General features: G+C 38.8%; 1 protein-coding gene across 4 annotated transcripts in view; it reads right to left on the bottom strand.

Moving 5' to 3' along the window:
* The window catches only part of GALNT1 (polypeptide N-acetylgalactosaminyltransferase 1), an 82360-nt gene that overhangs the window by 54267 nt on the left and 11062 nt on the right, over window positions 1–17031 (bottom strand). The window contains exons 1-2 of one of the 4 annotated variants that reach the window (XM_083823062.1): window positions 11512–11528; window positions 5020–5194 (exon numbers count right to left, since the gene is read on the bottom strand). The exons of 1 other annotated variant lie outside the window; for it this stretch is intronic. The gene's annotated coding sequence lies outside the window, so the exon portion shown is untranslated. Of the gene's footprint in view, window positions 1–5019; window positions 5195–11511; window positions 11529–17031 lie in introns of those variants that run through there. 2 more of the 4 variants (XM_083823061.1, XM_083823063.1) reach the window with 2 other exon arrangements.

Raw genomic sequence — 17031 nt, 5'->3', positions numbered from 1 at the left:
TTCTATATTCTGCTATTAAGATAGAAGTTATACAGGAAGAAAACTAAACACCTAACTCAGCTGTTAGCACTGAAGAATCACAAATTTCAAGGGAAAATTTTTGACTACTCTCAGGTCAGAAGAACTCACTGTCACCAAGGTAGCTATACATTTTTAAAAGATGGTCAAAGACCTAAGCAGACTATGAACAATCAAGTGAACAAATCTTTTACAAGACCTTGAAATCACCCTCGTGTGTTAAGAGAAAGTGTTAAATCTTACAAGACAAGCCTCAAATGTTTTAAGATATCCAGCCTCCATAAGGCTTACGATTATTTAGATATGTATCGAAAACAAAGCTAGAGTGGAATAAAATTGTTCATTAATTCTTCAAAAGCTTTTAAAGATAGTGTAAAATTACATTGGCAAATAGTCATTAAGGATGAATCACTAATGGCCAAGAATTTGAGTGAAAGAAAAGCAGAGTCAGCTGATTAGAAGAAAAGATTATCGAGGAGATTTCTGGAAAGATAGGGTAAAATGTAGAGAACAGAACCAAGCATCTTTATGTGACTAACTGTAGAAACCTCTAACCCTGAAAAGTTTCTATTGTAGATTAATAATCCCAAAGGGGAACCTGAAAAAATACAAAATATACTTGAACATTTTCCCTCTGTATGCAATATTTGTGGAAAATACACAAAAATCTGCAAGTGTTATAAAATACATGAAGATTTGCAAACAATACAGATAAAGAAAAAATGATGTTACACATAGGGTCAACAGTGTTCATCCTAGAGAAGCTAGATGAATTCTGCCTAGAGTAACTGCAGAACTTAGAAACAGTTCATATGCATGCAGATATCAAGTTAAGAAGTGATGAATAATATAGTGCAAGTGACTAGGCATCAGGATTTAAAGAATTAGGAGATATAATTTGCCAAAAAAAACAATCATTTAAAATACAGATTAGATTATTTTAAATAAAATGAAGAATGGTACAAAATTCAAATGTTTTGTTAACATTTTACTTCCCACCCTTTTAACAATGATGCCAGAGATACTCTAACAAAAAAAACCTACACATTTATGCCTAGAAAAAACACCAGAATTCTAACAAAAAGTAGCTCAGCAGTTTTGCAGGGCTGAACATTTTTTGAAATGTAGAGAAAACAGTTATCCATAAAAAAGAAAAAATCTAAAGAAAAATTTTAAGTTTTTTTTTTTCTTTCTCTATAGAGAAAAGCTGATCAGACATGGAAAAAAAAAGTCTATCATTGTCCAATTTCATGATAGATTCATGAAATCCTTGCAGTGTTTCTCACTAAGCCTGTTATCTTTTGCTACATCCACATGCAAATATAAATTCTACATAGAAAGCAAATGGCTGTATTTATGCAGACAGGCCATACAGCTTTTAAGCATATTTTAACATATGGAAATCAATTTTCACATCATAAAGCTTTCCACTCAGCAGGTAACTTCTGCTGACAACAACTATTTTATACTTATTTTACAAGCACAGTAATGCACTAAGGATAAGATTCTTCTCATCTGCCCTTCCCTTTCCCTCTTATTCATAGTCGCTTTAATTTCTCCTAATTCTGTCCCAGACATCTCTGGCAACACACAGCATGATATTTCTCCGGATTAATTTCTTCATTTCCCCTGTCAACTCAAGAGGATGTTCACGTGGTATAAAAAAGAACAGCCACAAGATTTTCTTCAAGGACCCATGAAATTGTCCACAGAAAGTCTGTCTCTGAAGTAAGCAATCTTTGTATCTTGGGGTTCTACCTTGGATAGTTAAACAAGGAAGGAACTGTCAGATGAAAAGCAAAACAGGCAGATTGATAAAGCAGAAATCCTTTAAAATTTAGAAATCATTGAAGTTTGGGGACATTCACAACAAGTCTACTCTTCCTTTCCTTTCCCAAGCATTTTCTCCTTGGACATTCAAGCGAACTACCCCTAACTCTCAGGCAGGCAGCAGCTCTGACCAACGCTATTTCATGCAAGCTGACACTCTCCTTTCCCCACTGCTCTTCCACCTATATCTCCTAGGTTGCTATCATATATAAAAGTATGAAGATAACAGGCAAAGTAGAGTTCAGATGAAAAAGTGTCCTTCTGCTGCTGCCAGAACCAAGACTGTTTAACGTGAGAAAGAGGAAGGGGGAATGGGAAGAAAGGAGTTTAGATGCCACCCATCTAAGAAATGTACAGCTGCTCATATGATTCAAAAAGCCCTAACCACACAGTATTCACCTATCCACTAAATACGCCTTTCTGAAAGGGTTTAAACAGATAATTTTAAATGATGGAAGCTCATAAATTACCAGCAGGCATAGCTTCCGTGTTCCCTTAAGTGGAAGGGAGAGAACTTGCTTTAGGCCAGGTCATATGCTAATGTTAATAAATCAACCAGTCTGTACATTAGTAGTCCCTACAAACATGAATATGTGAAGAGCCCAACAGAATAGCCACGAAGACTGACAGAAGCTTGATGGCAACTAAGAGGCAATCTATGGTCAGCCAGCAGCGTCAAACCACTTTTAATGGGAATACAGAAACTACATAGAAAAAAAACTCAGACTAAGGAGGACAAGAAATCCAGCCTAGTAATTTCATCGTGAACTGCTTTGTCTTTCCTCCTCCATCCAACCTGACATATTAGATAACCTCAGGAAAAAAAATAAATTAAAAAAATAGACAGCAAGATCTCATTTGCTGGTCTTTCCAGACAAACTAAATGCTGGCTACACTGAAGACTCTTCTTAGACATCTCCAATACCACAGTAAATATTTTAAACCTCTTTATATTCATTACAGCAGTATTTCCAAATAATTAATCAAAAATATCCACTAGCTAAACTTGATTTGCTGAAATTTAAAAACGTGAAGGATTAACATTGAGAACAAGAGCATGCTGCATTTAAAAATCAGACAAGTATGACAAAAAAAATGCATTTTTTCATTTTCAGAATGAACGTTCTTCTGTACTCTGGACACCCCATCATAAAAAGCATACCATTGTTGATGAGGGAAAATGTAACAAGAAAGAAAGAGGTCTACATCAAATGTGGATGCTATATTTAAATAAACTCTTGGGTAGCATGATTAGGTCATTGTAATCGCATTTGTGGAGGGAATTCCAGTTTGGAAATCCAAAGGTTAAGCAGATCCACTGAGCAGACTTTCCAACTTTTATTTCATCAAAAAAATACAAAAAAGTTAGCATTCAAGGTCACAATTGATCGAAATCAGTAGCATGGAAATGTTGAGTTTTAAAGAAAATAGCAAATCTGATTTGTTAACAGCTTCAAAAATATGGTTTTTTGTTGTTGTTGTTTTTAAACAGGAACAAACCCCTCATATTTCGAACTCCTTTGAGAGTTCAAAAGCTAGAAAAATTTGCTAGTGCAAAAAATTAATTTTGACTTAAATCCTGGAAAATATTTAAACAAAGCTATTTTCAGAGGCTTTGAAGAAGACTACATCTTCAGCATTCTGTAATAAATGTTTTTCTAGTATTTCTGGATTTTTTGTCTTAATTGCACAGAATTAGAGTGGCAGATTTACTCATGTTAAATTTTAAGACTTATTTCATGTAAGTTATTGCTACTCCATTTTTTCCTCTCATCACAGCATGCCCGCCAACAAAAACGTATGCAGCAACGCAACAAAGTCAATCAAGGAACTGATACAACAGGAGAATGACCAAAGAACGCAGACTGATTGAGTATCTCCCATCTGCAGCAATTTCTACCCATATCTGTTACCCAACTGAACACACCATTAGAGCCAACAGCCACAGAACAAGTGGCTAGGCTACAGGGAAAGAAATAGCAGTGGAGCTACAGCTCGAGACACCATAACCAATAAACCCAGAAATAAAAAATGTACTCTGCTTTTTATTTTTTTTATGCTATTTTTTTATTCTATGTAGCTACTAATATTCAACAGTACTAGGTAGTAACTTTGGACAGATTTTTCCCTCTCTTCTAAATTGATGCTTGTTCAAGGGATACTTCTTAAGCATTAAGAGCACATGCCGGATTATGGTATTTTGAAGTTGTCTGGAAAAGGATCCACTTAGACCTGAAACAGGACTTTTCCTTTTTGCCCCCACTGAACCTGAACTTCAAAGTTGGCCCAGATAAGTTCTTCAGGCTAAGTCTGTGAAAATTACCGTTATGAAAGACACTGACAGGTTAGCAGGAAGAAAAAAAAATCAAGGCGAAACAAATAAGCACAAAACGTTAATATCAAGGATAGCAAATGGAAGACATTTGAAGCACTAAATACAAGTCAGCTAGTTCATTTTTTCTGCCAAGGAAACAGAGCTGTCTTATCACAGTTTTGCCTGTTTGTTCTTTTAAACTTTGGTTCTTCATCTTGTTTCAATTGAGATTAAAAAAGCAGTAGCAAGAGGGAAATGCACACAGACAGAAGGATTGGCAGGAACGTAGCTGTTAAACGCTGCATCGGGCAGGCGGCAACTACACAGCTGTACTTTAATAAGTCATCTCTTGTACAACAAGGATGCTTTAAGGAAAACTGTGCTTATGTAGAAAAAAAAACACGATAACAAACAAACAAAAACAGGTTTAGTTGCCGTTCACAGTGAAGCATGTTTCTGTTAGAAGCTACAGCACAGGAGTTCTATGTCTGGAGGACTGATCTGAATTCTGGCTCAGTGGCATAGATTGCTTTTCAAGATGATACCATACTGTGGGAGTAGAGTTTAGGAGAACTAAAAATGGGGTGCTTTACTCACTTGGACATGGAATTTTTCTCTACCAGCAGACAATTGCAGTAACTGATAAATTAGGGTTGTGCAAATATCTAAAAGGTTTAATGGATTCAGACAACTGAATGGGTCCACCAGGACCCTGAATGAACAGAACTAAGGAATATCGAACGGCAAATTAGCAGAATACGTGCATTCTCTAAGTGCCTCCTTCACTCTAAGGTTCATCCAAAGCAGAAAAACCTGACCAAAGTATAAAAAAATCCTGGATTACATTTTGCACTAACCTCCTCTGCAGGTTTACAGCCATCTGGATGGTCCACAAGCACTGGTGGTGAAATCCCACTGCATTGCTGTAGAGCACCCGTGGTAGGAACCATAGAGCAACAGACTGGTCTAGGCCATTCTGCCATGAACATAGAAGCCACAGAGGTCTTCAATCCACAATGTCTTAAGGCTGTCCTAAAAGAAGAACAGAAATTCAGATAAGTTCCAAATTCAATTCTGGCAAAGCTTGATGTGAAAGGCGAAGGTCAGGAAAGTTTCCCAACTATTTAAGACTTCAAAATCCAGAATACTGTGCAAGGGAGAAGGAGCCAAAAGATTGCTGCTAAAAAGAGCCTGTGAGGAAAACAACATATGCAGGGTAGAGTAGAGAGGTAGAACAAGTCATCAACATTTTGTAGCCTTTCAGATTATATGATTTGAGTAGGAGGACTGCCTGTCCTCCTAAATAAGCAGTTATCTATTTTTGAGTTCTATATATGTCGCCCTCTATCCAATCATGAGCACTTAGCACAACAAACTGGGAACTGTTCTCAATAAGGCTAGAAAACAGCCTCTTCATGGCACACATTCACATGAGCAGCTCTCTAGAAGATCATTCTTTTGGGCTACATTTTTTCATATATATTGTAGTTTACAGATGTATTTTCCTACATTCTTTCATCTCTCACCCACAATTTAAACATTAGCATTCATAATGACAGCTTGGGGGGAAAGCGTTATTAAACTAACACAGACGTGATGCTTAAGAACTGATGATTTTTCAAATCTAAAAATGTGACACCTGAAAAATGATCTCTGAGGCTCTCCAAGTGTTAGCTGTTAAAATTTTAGCAATATTGCATGAAGCAATTCTTTCAAATCTCTTCCTTTACTTGGTTAATGCACCAACACCTGAAGGAAATTCTAAGCAGCTGAAAAGGAAACAAAACATCTTAACAGAGGCAAGAAAGCATATTTTTCAATTTTTAATACAAGCATAACTTGCCTACACTTAGGTAATACTAGCCATGTATTATGAGCTTATCTGTATTTGCTGTATTATATATGAACTTAGAAAAATAAACTTGAATAATTTAATATCTGTTTAAACTGATAATTTTCTGTATTCCCAGACCAGATGAAAAAACAGGTATAACAGAAAAAAAAAATGAAGATGCTATAAGCACTATGATAACAGAACAGTGTGGATGAAATACATGGTAAGGAAAGACAAGATTGGCAGTGAAAGAAAAGATGTTTGTCAACTGCTTATTCCAAAACAAATTATTACTTTATCTGCCTCAATATAGGGATAACTATAATAGTTGACAGTTTCCTATTTTTTTGCATACCAAAGAAGAAAAGGCAGATGTATCAACTCATAATTTTTGCTGCATTTCAGAATAAATTACCACAATATTGGTGCTATTCCTATTCTATCTGCATGCATTAAGCAGTTCTACATTCACAGAAGTAGCTTGCAGTCCGAGTTTTAAAAGAACTGATTACGGATCTTCCAGAAGTAAAAAGAACATCAACAATCCTTTAAAAAAAAATAAGAATAAGATTTCCAAGATGGCACAAGGCACACCCAACAGGACACCTAACATCAATAACAACTGGTACCTTTCTGAGAGCGTTTACTTTAAGAGATCATGACATAAATCCAAAGAGACTTAACCATCTTTGTTAAAGCAAATTAGTCACAGCCTTCAAGAAGGTTAAATACAAAGACTAGATTCTACATATCACTATAATATATACCCTGGTTTCAGCTACGTTAGAGTTAATTTTTCCTCATAGTAGCTGGTAGGGTGCTATGTTTTGGATTAGGATGAGAAGAGCGCTGATAACATGCTGATGTTTTAATTGTTGCAGAGCAGTGCTTACACCAGGCCAAGGACTTTTCAGCTTCTCGCTCTGTCCTGCCAGCGAGCAGGCTAGGGGTGCAGCAGGAGCTGGGGGGGGACAGACCCAGGACAGCTGACCCAAACTGGCCAAAGGGGTATTCCATACCATCTGGCGTCATGCTAAACAATATATAGGGGTGGCTGGCCGGGGTGGGGGGCCGGCTGCTCGGGGATAGGCTGGGCATCGGTCAGCGGGTGGTGAGCAATTGCATTGTGCATCATTTGTATGTACACATTATTAGTAGTAGTACTATTATCATTATCATTATTATTATTATTTTATTTTCTGTCCTAATAAACTGTCTCTATCTTAAACCACAGGCTTCATTTTCCTGATTCTCTCCCCCAACCCAGAGAGGAAGGGGGGAGGGTGAGCGAACGGCTGTGTGGTGCTTAGCTGCCAGCTGGGTTAAACCACAACATATTGTGAACTTTTGTGTTGTATAAGTTAGCTTTTTTATATTATTTTTTTCAGTAAAACTTAGGTGCCTTACATAGGTGGAGAATATGATCCATTCTTAAAGATGGGGAAACTGGGAAGAGATATTAACTGCTGTCCGTTACAGGATAAGCAGTTGGCCATGCTGGGATCAAGTTTTCCCTCTGGTCAAAAGTTTTAACCTAAATATTTATCTGTATGTCTATCTGGTTAGATGAATATTTATCTTTTAGGGACATGGCTGATTTATACATTTCTTCAGAGGATCTTAAGATGACACGCTCTTTGTTCAGCGCTGTCCAGTATCAGCCCATCAGTAACTGGACAGAAACAGCTCTTACAAAACAAGCAAGCAAACATGAAGCTAGCAATGAGAGCAGAACACACAAAGAATGGGTTGTGTTGTCATTACTAAGCACGGCACTCCTACCAAGGCAAATGTTTGCCATTTTGCAGTGAACTTCCACGTGCTTAAAAGCTTGGTTTCCCTTGATCTTCCCCCGAGTTACAAAAATACCAGTTCAATCATTCCTTCCGCACATTATCTTTTCTAAATCTCCAGTCATTACCTTTGGTCTCCTGAGGCAAATTAACTGTGCCTCCAACCTTCCTGAAGTACAACGGCCAAAAACTGATACAGCACTTTAACCTTACAATAAACTACAGAGCAGAAGATTCAACTATACACGTCCTACAAATTATACCGCTCTATATTCATGCTAATATACATACACACCTCTCCTCCTGAGCAACATTGTATTGTTAACACTCATTCAATTGTTAATCCATGGGTTGTTCTAGACTGGGGTAGATGATGGGGTGGCAGGAACTACTTCAGCAGTTGTTTCCCATCTTATACTTTTATGTTATTTTTACCTAAAACTGAAACAGTTCACTTAATCTACTAAACCACATTCTATTCTTTCAGGCCATCTTTCCAACACTCGAGATTCTTCTGAATTGTCATCTTGACTTCAGATGTATCCAAATTTATTCCCGAAGGCCAGTTCTCACATTTAATTATCCAGTTTACACACAAGAACAACGAACTGAAAGAACTACACAAACCCCCACAGAAAATCCTTTCCCCCTCTGAAAGCGAACCACTGAGAAAGAACCCTGGCTACTGCTAACGATTTAACACACATCCTAAAATAGCTTTTTTTTTTTTTTTATCTAGGCCATGTTTCCTTAGCTTGCTCTGTAAGAGTATCACATGTGGCTTTCTCCAGTCCACAAGCTTCCTGTTGTAGAGGAAGTTAGATTGGTTTGATCATGTGTCTCTGAGACTCACAATAAGGCTTCCAAATTTGCTTCCCCAAACTGCACGTTCAAAGAGAAGACTGTCTTACCTGCCACTACGCCTCTTCTCTACGTTTCTGCTCTAGCTGGATTTTCCAATACTTTCTGTCAAGAACAAAAATTAAGGCACAGTAGAACTAGCCGATGATTTTCTCATGGTTCAGGCTCAAAACAAAAGTAATCTCAGCCAGAAATGGGTAAAAAGAAACCAAGCTGAAGAAGCTGCACTGTGACTTTCCATTTCCTTGATGTAAAACCTAAGTAACCCAGAAAATAGTCAAAACCTATATGCACTGCTGATGTAGGCAGGCAAGTGGCTTAGGAGGCATGGATGTGAGAACATGCAAGTGAGCAAAAAGAATAAGGCATCTACTGCCACAGCAGTTACGAGTACTTACGCTAGGGTTACCCGTAAGCACCCATTTTTAATGCTCCGTACCATGTTACACTGCTACACGATTCAAACTGAAGACTTCTTTCTCTTCAAACTGTCCATACAAGCAGTCTACAGACTTAAAATGAAGTTTTTGGAGCTGGGATGTTAGAATTTGGAAAGATAGCATCCAAGCAGCTTCTGCTTGTAGGAAGTTCGCACATGAGGTCCAAGTATTTCACAGAATGAAAATTAGGTAAGGATGACTCATGGCAGCGATCTCCCTTACCAGTCATGTCTACTGCCCTGTTTTATACCCCATTACTACCAGCTAAACCTTCTGTCATCCCATGCACTAGACCCTCTGCAGAAAAGCTAGGGCACCCACTAGAAAGGGCACCCATCGTTGAAGAAAGGTTCTTTTGGGCAATGAAAATTGGCATGTCAGGGAATGCAATACTTGGAGCTTTTATTTAAGCCTCAACAAATTTCAGCCAGACGTTTCAATGTGCTGGCCTTATTCAGACAGCAGAAGCCACAGTGTTTGCAGACCACAACAAATAATTGTCTCCCATTCAAGCGTCTATACTAAACAGCCTCAATATTTGCATTGCTATTATTCAGAAAACATTAACCGTGCCAGAAGGAAGTTAATAACAGCAACAATCATGCAGAGCTACTTCTGCACAACGAGATGTCTGTTCCTAACTGTCACTCGTTATCCCACTTTCACCTCTCCCTAAACACAATATGCATCACAAAAAAAAAACAGTCACTCCATTATCTTTGCAGTCAGTACAGTCAATTTCTGTTTATTCAGTGACACTTCTCCTCCCGCTCCCCCCAAAAAAATTACACACACCTGCCATAAAGAATGTAACCAAGTCTGTTTTGTCAGCTTATTCTTCTACAAGCTCAGACCAGTGGCACAGCTCTGCACACAGTCAGAAATACTAGAGCAAGGGAGTGAAAAGGAAAGTATGAAAAGAGAAAAATTATTAGCCTGCGATGAAACTCCAGAGAGGGACCAGATTTATAACTCTGAGAAAATTGCATCTTCTACCTGTTGGTCTTGAAGTGACCGACAATACAAATAAAACCAGAATGTACAGCACAAACATCATAGTTTTGTTCCATAATTCTCTGTGGCTTTATCTTACACAGAAAGATGGCAAGGAAAATAATCAGCTGAATGAGCCTTTCTTAGTGAAGACAACACAAGCACTTATTTTGCATGCAGTTTGTCAGAAAAAAAGTTGAGATTCAGAGGCATCATTTAAATTACAATCAACAAATCATAAATACTGGTATGTGTTTAAGAGGTGTAAAGTACATACTGCTATCATGCTACCTCCCCCAAACTTGTAAGAGATTGTCAAGGTAACAGTCATTTTAATCGGGCTGATATCTGAAGCGTATGCCCTTGGCCATCCTCAGTAGGTTGGTCACCAAGAAAGCAAGAATTTGGGCAAGTACAGCCACACAGAGTGCGGCAGCGCCTTCCTCTCACAGGCCTCCTGCCTTCTTCTGTTGTCTGGGGACACTGACTCAAAGCAACACAAGCCAACCCACAGATTCTTCTTTAAGTAAATATTATTTTTTAGAAGTCAACTGTAAAATACTCCCCCATCCCCAATCAGGACCAGAGCAAAGCTCATTTTCACTCTGCTGAGAGTACTACGCTCCTGGAAAGCACAAGGGAAAGAAAAAAATGCCAGACAATCTACTGTTCTCAGCATTAAGGCTTCTGCTATCACATTCACCATCATTACTAGCAAACCTCTTGGGAAATACTTTTTTCTTAACTACAACAGTACCTAATCAGAATCGCACAACTCTTAAAAGACAAAAGGTATCTTTCAAAACCTCACAACTGCTCTCCAAAAAACCCCGAATTATTTGCACGTCAGGAGAAGCGCTGCAGCCCATGAAGATGACGGAAGACTTCCTCAACTTTCAGGATACAAAAAGGCGAGCAAAGCAATGAGCATAACCAGTTTGTTTTGATAGCATTAACGTATATTAGCCTGAAGCAGGAGCCTGGAGCATCAATGGCCCCGGCCTGCCTGCTCTCAGTAGGACCATCAACAAAGAGCCGTGTGTTGACTGCCGGGAGCTGGCAGACACCCCCTGCACCTTTTCTTCAGCCACCAGGAAACACTACCCGCATTGTTCCGCCAGCATGCAAAACAACCAGCCCGGATTCATATGGAGGACGTGAGCCACAGAGCAAAACGCAACAGGCACCTCTCTGCCCCTCCAGCTGACAAAGCGGCCGCTAGGACGGGCAGGAGGAGTGAGGAAGTAAGATTTACAGTGCAACTGCAATAAGGGATAAGATTTACAGTACAACCACACACTTTGTTTTTTTGTTTGTTTTGGTGGTGGTGGTATTTTTGTTTGTTTGTTTTTAAGAGTCAGTAATTCAGTTTTTCAGTGATATTTCTATTGTAATGGGCTACTGAAAACTTAACTAAGCTGCGCTTACCTCCCCAGATCTCCACCTCCTTACGCCATTCGGCAGCAGTCTCAGCGCTGGTCTTGTCCTCCGACTTGTGAGAGCTCAGGTGGGACCGGCAGCAGACAGCACACTTCTGGTATACCAGCCACGGACTGCACCTCGCTGGCAACTCTTTCACCACAAGAGTCACATGCGGCTCAGGAGGCACCAGATAAATATCATTTATGTAACAACCCAAGAAGTCCTCTTCCGGGAGGAAAAAAAAAGAGCCAGTAAAGCCAGAATGGCAACGGCATTAAACCAAGCAGCAGCAACGAGGGAGAACCTCAACCCCTTCCTGCATGCCAACTGTATTAAAATCACTCACAGCTGACCTCGCAAGTGACCAGCAAAATTGCGTGTCCTGTGGTGATCAATGCTTTCTGCAACGCTCAGCAGAGCTTCAAGAAAGCCGTGTGCTCTATTCTCAGGTATAATAACCAAATAATTCGTAACATCTTGTATTCTGATCTGATCCAAGTAAAAAACAAACAAAGCCAACAGAAAAAGCTTACAGGGATGTGGGAGAATAGTGCTGGGAAAAAAGTGTACTCCAGTTGTTGTCATACCCAAGTTCTCCATTTCCAGTGATGCTTTTTTAAAATAGAACTAGAGAGAATGAGGTAACTACAAACATTTCCTGTTACGTCAGGGATGACCGGGGGATACAAGATTACAGAAGTTCAACTATGTCGCAATATGCTGCTTAAAAGATCACAGCCTCAGCCTTCCACAGACCAAGAAGTCAGCTTGTAGGTGGCACCAGCAATAGGCAATTATGGGATAATGAAAGTACAGCAACTCTACCTTATCAGTAGGGAAAGGGAACTACAGAACTCTTCCATATCTAACCAAAAGCTTATTGTTCCAAAATCCACCCCCCATCCAATTTTAGTGTAGACTGCAGCACGCTAATGAAAGCAAAAAAGAGTGTGGGGGGGGAGATACCTAAGCAAGACCCTAAGACTTAGTTAGCACTCACAACAATCAGCACTTGAGATAAATCAACTACTAATCTTGTACGAGCAAATGTCAGATTTACACAACGCTTCTCAACATTTACAAAGGATCTCAATAACATAATATTTTCTCATGAAGATAATAAACGGAGTGCTAAGTGGTATAAAGTCCCCAATGTAAAGCCACTGCTCCACACATCTAATTGTCTGCTTAGATGCTGAGAAATCATTTCCCCCAGCACACAGGCATAAAAGTCACTACTTTCTATTCAGCTCTGTACCTTAATTGCAAAAGAAATATTAATAGTAGAGAGTGCTCATTCTAAATTATATAATTTATGGCTGTATACAGAGCTAAGAAAGGCTGTTTACATATTTACTAACTTAGGAACTAAATCTAACCATAAAAAACTCATATATAAAATAGGAAGTATTCTCTTGCAAGATGTAATTAGCAGTTGTTAATCAAAGAGGAAAAGGAGAAAATAGTATTCTTGTCCACAAGCTTTTATGAAGCCCTAAATTATCACACATTGGAGCATTAATATTTCCATTACATACTGGGGGATGAGAGTCAGCTGTTTAAGAGGTGAACAAGCAGATCATAACTCCAAAGTCCAAAATAACATACTGTTTATTAGAAGGACTTTAACTCAAGAAACAGTAAGCTTACAGAACATAAAAGTAAACCTTAAAAAAATAAAACTTAGCACAGAACACAAAAATAATATCTAGAATCTCCACTACCAAAAAAAAAAAAAAAGTCTGGGCTGTGGATCCAGCTCTTTGAAAAGATTGATGCTTCAGTGAAACAATTTGTGGGAGGGAAATCCATGGGAGTGGAGAAGGAATGGTTTGCTGCCTTCTGTCAGATTTTAAAAATTTCAGTAGGACCGTCTGTCAGTGTCAACAGCAGTCTACATGCCCTAAAACAACAAACTGCTTAAGTGAGCATATGTCTTCATACACATAAATACTAACCCTCCCACAGAAACTCTAGTTTTGGATATCTTCATCTGTCTCCCAGCAAAGCTCTGCTGCCTGCAACGGGATCAGAAATTTGGCTGAGCTGACAAATGACTATCATTTCTCATTTGCAAGAGCAGGGAGATCACTTTAAAAATGCTCCTCCGTTCTTCCAAGCGCAGGCAGGCAGACAAACATTTTCTGGCTTCAGGTGAGATAATGGTCCCTATTTCAGGAAGTTGTGTTTACCACAAAGGAACACAGGAAGCGTTACGTTATCAAGTTTCAGAAACAATGGATTCACTTAGTAATACCAGTCCAAGCTTCTTTCTTGTCCTTTTCTATAAAATCAGTAGCAGGCAGTCGAAACAGAATACTTAGAGCTATTAACACTGTCATAATAAGGATGAGGAAACTGTAACAACAAAGCAATGAATTAGCTCTCCTACAAAAAAAAGAAGAAAAAAAAGCACTGCTGTTTTAACATAGCCTTTGGCAACACAGCAATGCAGGCTACAGCTTCCCAAAGCATACTGCAAATCTTAAGGTTTCTTCCTAGAAATACCCTATTTCACTTAACTTACTAGTTGCTGAGCCAGGCAGCCAGCTGTTTGCAGTGCATTTTTGTTTTACACACACAAACCCAAAAGATATTTCAGTATCCAGGAAGGAAGGCATGCAGTTTATATACACATCATGCCTAAAATTAAATTTAAAAAAAAAAAAAGAAAAAAGACTGAAAATCAGCAGCGCAGCCCAAGGAAAGCACTGTAACGTCCCGCAGTCCCTAAGCAGTTTTATATTATTCCCCACAATGCTTCCTCCTTTCTGAAAATGCCACCTCTGGATACAGGTTAAAGGTAGTTTAACGTGGAAATGAACTGTAATACAGAAACACCTACCATCTCTGTCACCATACAGGCTTCAGGAAGGGAAAGAGTGGCCAGGTTCATTTCACTGTTCACTTGGAACGGGTTGCCCAGGGAGGTGGTGGAGTCACTCTCCCTGGGGGTGTTCAAGGAGACGCTGGACGTGGTGCTTAGGGACATGGGTTAGTGGGTGACATTGGTGGTAGGGGTATGGTTGGACCAGATGATCTTGGAGGGCTTATCCAACCTGAATCTATAACACATCTTCAATTTTGAGATTTGCCATTGCTTTTTCACTAAATTTCAACACTTGTTACTTGGTAACTCTCTCTTTTCTCTAAATGCTTCTTTCTTCAGTTATTCTGTATCTGACCTCCATGTTGTTTCAGATGCTCTTCAGCAGCTGCTGTGGGCGAGGAAGGCTGTGAATTACATCCTAACAGGGTGAGGGAAGCATTATTAATCTGATACCTGGTAGACTGCTTCAGGGTCTGAGAAACTTCCCCTGTTGGCAATCTTCATCAACTATTTGACAACTTCAACCATTTAGCATTCTCCATAGCTGGAAAGATGTCAGTTTTATCAACACCCACTTCACCAAAACACCTGGGCTTGTTCAAGGGTAAGGAACGCTGTTGGTTTGAATGCTCTAGAAAGGGATTAAACAAGATCCTTCCATATAGAAGCCTGTCCTAGGGTACAGCAAATGTTAAGTTGTAATGTGAATGCAGAATGTTTAAGTTTCAAATCAACCCCTAAAAATGAAGATACTAAAGCTAAAATAACCAGCATCTCAGCTAGGATAGGTACTTGCTATTCTGTAAGGAAAGACAAGGACAGTGAGAACTACAACTTCTACAAAAATAAAATCTGAACGTTTTATTTGGTAAGTAGGTGTGTTCTGCTACAGAACACTTCAGCTTCCAGAAAATAAGTTATAAACAAACTCTAAATAAAAAGATGAATTAAATATAATCCTTTCAGCAATACCCTTAAGTGCCTTTCATACTCATGGGAAAATGCCATACAGACTGGAAATTTCCATTCTGTTTTTCATACTATTTCAACAATATTCTGCTTATCAAGAATGAACACGGCAAATAAGATTGCGAAAGACTGGAATTCGGTGACATCTTCGGCACATGTATGAGATAGAAAGCTACAATTATTTAGAGAGCATGAACGTTTAACTTCTTACACAATTATCTTATCTGTCTGGTTGGGACTAACATGTAATTTTTTGCTAAGGAGACATCATCTCTTATCCAAATAGATCACCTCTCTCACCCATCTCCTCAAAGACTATTCCAACCTACCCCAGGGCTATAACGATGTGCCCCGTGCTGTAAATGAAAGCGGATGGTACGATCCCTGTACAACATTTTACTGTAGTATACAAGTTCCTCACATTTTTTGCAAAGATCGCACTGATATTTTCCTGAAAATCACAGTTCACCATCTTTGGCCAGAATTATATCAAATTCTCTAGCATTTAAAGTAATTACTTCAACTTTTTGTTGCATTTCCAGAAAGCACAAGCAAGCACTAAAAGGAAACTAAGTCCTCCAGCTAGTAAATTTTGGACTTTTGTCAGTGAGACCGGAGGGGTGAGAAAGGAGGTCAAACTGATTTTTTTCTACCTGACATTGACCAGACAGGTTAATTATACCAGTCAAAACTTCCATCTGACAACAGGGAGATTCTCCCCACTGCCTACACATCTACAGTCTCTTAATAGTTTGGGGATTTGCAGATTCTTTTTTACTAATTAGTTTGCTACACAATGATAGCTGTTGCTATTTGACAAAACAGCTATTGACATACTATTTAGCCATTTAAGTACTTTTGGTATCCTCTACAGCAGAAGATTTACATTTTATTTTCTTTCAGTTCTTCTGTTTCCTCCTCTGACTGGTTTTCTGTTGCCTACCTCCTGTTCAGTTCCAGTTGGAGCCCCCAGTGCATGCCTGTAGGCAAAGCATGGTCTAGAGGAGACTCTCCAGTGCTGTTAGTAGCCGCAGTAAACTAAGACGGCGAAAAGGGGGATGTCATTGCTTCTTTCGCATTGCTCAGTGCAGTTGTCCAAGGAAGCCTGGAGATCATGGCTTTAGTCTCATCAGTGGGATCTTCTACCAGAATTCGTACTTCAAAGCAGTTCAGATGCTACAAAAGTCTGAAATTTTGATTCTCCCCAACCCAACCACTTTTAATCATTAAAAGATGCTTTATTGAATCACTTATGACACCCAGTCTCAATTTTCCTCAACCTCAAACTTTTATTCAAGGCACCTACCAGGGTTTTTTGAAATAGTTTTCAACAAAGCACTGTCCTTTTCTGTTTTTTAAAAAAAAAAAAAAAAAAGGGTTCTAACATTTGACCATTTACAGCTTGCACACTCACTGAAATAATCAAAAGCTGAGGAGGAGCCAACAGAACAGTATTTCAATATCTTGTGACCCTGTCATATACTTTACAAGGCTCTGAAAAGCATGCCAATGACCCACAAACACTACCAGAATGAAGGAAAGTTTGAATGTAACAGAATGTATTGTTACATATAATTTACACATCTTTGTTGATATAAAAAACAACCCCTGTTAGGTAAATCAACATATACACAGATTTCAGATACCATCAGTAACAAATGACTAATAACTAAAAAAAAAAAAAACACCTTAAGACAACCTATGCTTTTTCTTATGATTTGTTTATT

This window comes from Anser anser (genome assembly GCF_964211835.1).
Source record: "Anser anser genome assembly, chromosome: 2".
NCBI classification, from domain to species: Eukaryota; Metazoa; Chordata; class Aves; order Anseriformes; family Anatidae; genus Anser; species Anser anser.
This window is presented reverse-complemented; position numbering and strand designations above follow the sequence as displayed.